Below are 4590 nucleotides of genomic sequence, written 5' to 3' on the forward strand. Positions count from 1 at the left end.
TTACATCTTATTTAGAGAAGAGATTTATCTAGAAACCCATTTCTTAAGGATCTTACAGTTGAATATGTGAGATTGTCACCAAATAATGAACTTTAACATAAATAAAGAAACTTAGGGGAAGAGAAAATAAAGGAAAGCAAAACAAAACAAATAAAGGCTAAGAGCATCATCATAAAGCTCAACCTTGAAAAAATGGGCAAATGTTAACAGGCAGATAAGGAGTGAAGGAGGAAAGGGAAGTCCAGTGTGAGAGAACGGGATAATTAAAGTCATAGAGGTGTAAGAGTGAACATATATTTGAACATTAAACAATGTTTAGAAATTAGAAGTGGCTGGAAAATAGCATTCATGGCAGGAGAAGTAAGAGATGTGTCTGCAAATGTGTTACTGTGAAGAGCCTTAAACACTAAACGTAAGGAGTTTAAAATCTTATCCTTACAAGAAATAGAATATGGTAAAAGTTTTTGAGGGCTACAAAGATCTAACTTGTACTTCAGTTTAATGATGGTTGACAATTTGGGAGAAGGTAGAAATTAAAGATATAAAGACCCAGTTAGTAGGCTATCACCATGGTTCATTTGAGATGTGATGTGGATCTGAATTACAGTATTGGAAGAAGAATGGAAAGGAAATAGAACAAACAGATTGGACTTGGATGATAGGAAGAACTGGATATGACTTCATTATTGTCCATAATGACTTGTGAGGGAGGAGATGTCATTAACCAGTAAAGAGAGCATAGGTAAAAAAGGAATTTTGGGTCTAAAGAAAACTCTTTGCTTACTTTTAGCTTTGGCTATGTTTAATTTTTTGATGTGGGAGGAGTTTAATGTGGAAATACAAGCTGACAATTGTACATTAGAGTTAAGACAAATATTCAAAATACTACCTTATACATACCTTAATATTTTGAATATTAATGACATTAGCTATACTTTTTATAATGTTACTTATAATTACAAAATATGTTATATATTGGTAAGGAATTGAATATGTAAATATTCACAGTCTCATCATTGGCTGTGTTGGGTTTGTGTTAAATTTAAAGTAATTGTTAGAAGGGAATTGAAGAAAGAGAGAAAAGTTAGTGAAGAAGGAAAATTAATATTCAGTACTATCCAAAGAGAATGTTGAATTACTTTTACTATTTTCACTTAAATTATCAATAGAAACACAGATTTTTCAAGGATCACTAAAATATGTCATTAAGATACCATACACAAATAATCAGTGGTCTATGTTCTCCAAGGGAAGGACCCATAGACTTGGTTGACTATCAAGGAAGCAGATTTTAGATTAATGTATTTCAAACTTTAATTCATACAAATCTAATGCACTTTAGTCTTAAGATACACATTCTGGTATAGTACGTCTGGAGTGGCATCCAGTATTCGGCATTTCTAACAAATGCCAGATGATGCTGAAGCTGCTGGTCGAGATTTACAGTGTGAACTTTGTGGGAGAAGAGGCAAATTTGATGATTTAAAATTCTCCAAAGAATGTTCTAGCAATCCACAGAAAAAAGTAAGCTGTGGGACTTTTTGTATTAAATTACTGAACTCAGTTTTCATACCTAGTTTGATATGATTCAGATTCTGAACATTGGCCATGTAGCTGGAAATGGCCGATCACATTGCAGAATGTGAAGTCACAGGTCTTTTTCAATCTCAGTTACCTGAAAATTGAATCTTGAGTTGTAACGAATTCTTAATCTTGACGCAGCACAGGATGGCCTCAGGTGCCACACGTTCCTGGAAGCAGTACCTCCTGTTCTAATGTTGCTGTGAGATTTTCAATTGCCTCTTCGCTTTGAAGTCTCTTTGATCTCTCAGGTACCTGAAGAGAATGGGCAAACTTTCTAGCTTATCAGGAGAATATCTCTCAGCCACCTCTACTGCAAATAAAAATAAAAAATAAACCTCAAATGCACAATCCATTTTTTTCCTTCTGCTTTTCTTTGCTGAGTATTTGATAATGGATTCAGTCACAGACGAATTTGTGAAGTAGCTAAAGATTAATAACTTTCCAACCTTCAAAAACCCCTTCTTTATCCATTCCTAGAAATCCATAATCTATTTTTCCCTCTGCTTGTTAACAAGTCATTTGTTTGATCGTCTATGCACATGAAGGTAAACATAATTAGCAGTTGAAGAATTACTTCTCCCTTGAAGAATTTACACTGTAGTTAATAGATTAAGTTTTAACTGCTAAATTTCAGACCTAAAATCAGAAACACTTAAGAATTAATTTGGGATATTCAGCCCTTCTCTATGGTTCTTAAACCACACCCATTTTCTAATAGGTCAATAGAAGACTATCAGACAAGGCAGTGTCCTGAAAGAATTCATACACATGTATGACTTGATTAATGATGACAGTGAGCACCTGACTAATAACCATTAGTCATTGGAGATCATTTCTATTAATGTAGGACAAGGAAATTTGGAGTCCACAATGTACAATATCATTGCAATAATGGGCAACTGTGGGAAACAGCAAGAACCAAAAAATTTTAGGATTTTATGTCTGGATCCAAGTCAAATTTGCCACCTTGTTTCATTAATTGGGTAGTTTTTACAGTTGAAATTTTGTTTAAGCAAACAATTAAATCATTTGCACTGGGAGAACTGCCATCTAGCCCATGAATGTCCTCAACTGATACTTAGTATCTGCATATCAATATGACCTGTCCTTCTCTATCCATCCTTACCTATACAGTAATTCTTATGTTATACTGTACTGCATTGAGCATCAATATTTTATGTTATAAAGATCTCAGAAATTATTCTAAGACATATTAAGAATCTACTGAGCTTAGACTGAAAATGGGTACTTTTTTCACTTGAGTGTTTCTATTTTAGTTTCTTGCCTAACTCTTATTCTAATTGTGACTTTGTGTTTCTGAAAACTAGAACACTAAATCCATTAGAACTATTAAAATTGGTCTAAGAAAGTTTGTATATATAGGAAATTCCATATGTACATAAATTTTAGGGCACTAGAGGAGATTTCTCCAACACATGTTTTTCTTATCACAATTTCTTAGTTATTTAAAAGACCATACAATAGTTGTTTAGTATCCAATAATTTTGAAGACTCTAGGGATTTTTTTCCCTAACACTTATGCATATTAAAACGTCTTGACTCATTATTCTGAATGTTTATGGTTATTCTACCTCATGTCTTTCATATTTAAATTGCATGAGTTATTTGTGCTTCAATGGAATATTTGTTGTTTTATTTCTTTGTACTTCAAGAAAACAATTATCATAACACACAAGTAGAATTTTTTAGATTTTATTATTTCTCTAAGATTTGGTATACGCTTTTGTATTTTGCAAACCATGAGCGCTTTGTTCTTTATCACTGTATATGCTGTAAGTTGCTGGTAGTAGGGTTTTTAGTAAATATATGAAAGCAGAGAGAAGCAAATCTTTGTTAGAATTTATTACCCTAAACAAAGGGATCAAGAACACTAGTATTTCTATGTTGTATGAGATTAATTATTGATTCAAACCCATATCTTATCTCTAAAGGAAGTATCTGGAGTCTTGGGAAAAAGGCAGAATATCTTGATACTAAATTAAAGCCAGAATATATCTGAAATTGCTCATGAAGTTACTTTTAAAACATTTCAACATTTGAATATTTAAAATAAAATATTTTCCAATTTTCCATATCTTGGAGTAGCTTTTATTATACAAGTAAATTATGTGGGCTTATGGTGGTGTAGAAACAGATAATCTAACTTTATCCATACATAGAATTTTGCAGATAGATTTCTGTTCATCTTTTCCTACAAATCTTAATTTTACAGCCTCCTGTTTTCTCTTAATAGTTATTATTCCCGGTGAAAATCCTAATCATTTTTCTATATCTCTTGGTAATTCTAGTTGCCTATTTTTGAATATTCTTTTGCTTGATTACTATGAGAAATAATAAAAATAAATACATTATTGTATATTAGAGTATTTGTTAAGATTTTTAGAAAAGGAATTTTAAAAGAGACCAATTGGGAGACTTAATATAGATTTGGAGACAACCTTCTGAGCAAATGAGAACAGGAAAATAGGTAATATTTAGCTGATTGAGAGTGAAAGGAATTACCTTCTAGGTAAAGGAAAAGCATGTGCAAAAACCCTGAGGCCAGAACATATGTGATGAGTTAACAGATTGAAAAGTGCCAGGGTTTTTAGAATGTAGTGAGAAAAATGTGAGAAGGGCATGGGATGTTACTGAAACAGTAGTTATTAAAGGCTGTGAGAAAAATTTGGTCTTTGGAGACTTTGGAAGTCATTGGCATAAAATTGTATTTTAATATTTATAATGAGGGAGAATTTTGTTTCTTTCCTCAGGTTCCCACAGGAAAGTTATCATAGTTTTCATAAGTTCCCTAATAGATTTTTAAAAGCACCCTTCTAGAAAGACTAATGAAAATCCCTGGGTTCTCCTTCCATACATATTTTTATTTGTTCTTTTCATATACATTCTTTAAAAATATATGTGTATAAGTAGGAAATAGAACTATTCCCATTTTTGGAACATTTTTATCTTTATAATTTTTATAAACATTACTCTCTCTAACATAAG

The sequence above is a fragment of the Lipotes vexillifer genome, unplaced genomic scaffold (genome assembly GCF_000442215.2).
Source record: "Lipotes vexillifer unplaced genomic scaffold, Lipotes_vexillifer_v1.1 scaffold1402, whole genome shotgun sequence".
Taxonomy (NCBI): domain Eukaryota; kingdom Metazoa; phylum Chordata; class Mammalia; order Artiodactyla; family Lipotidae; genus Lipotes; species Lipotes vexillifer.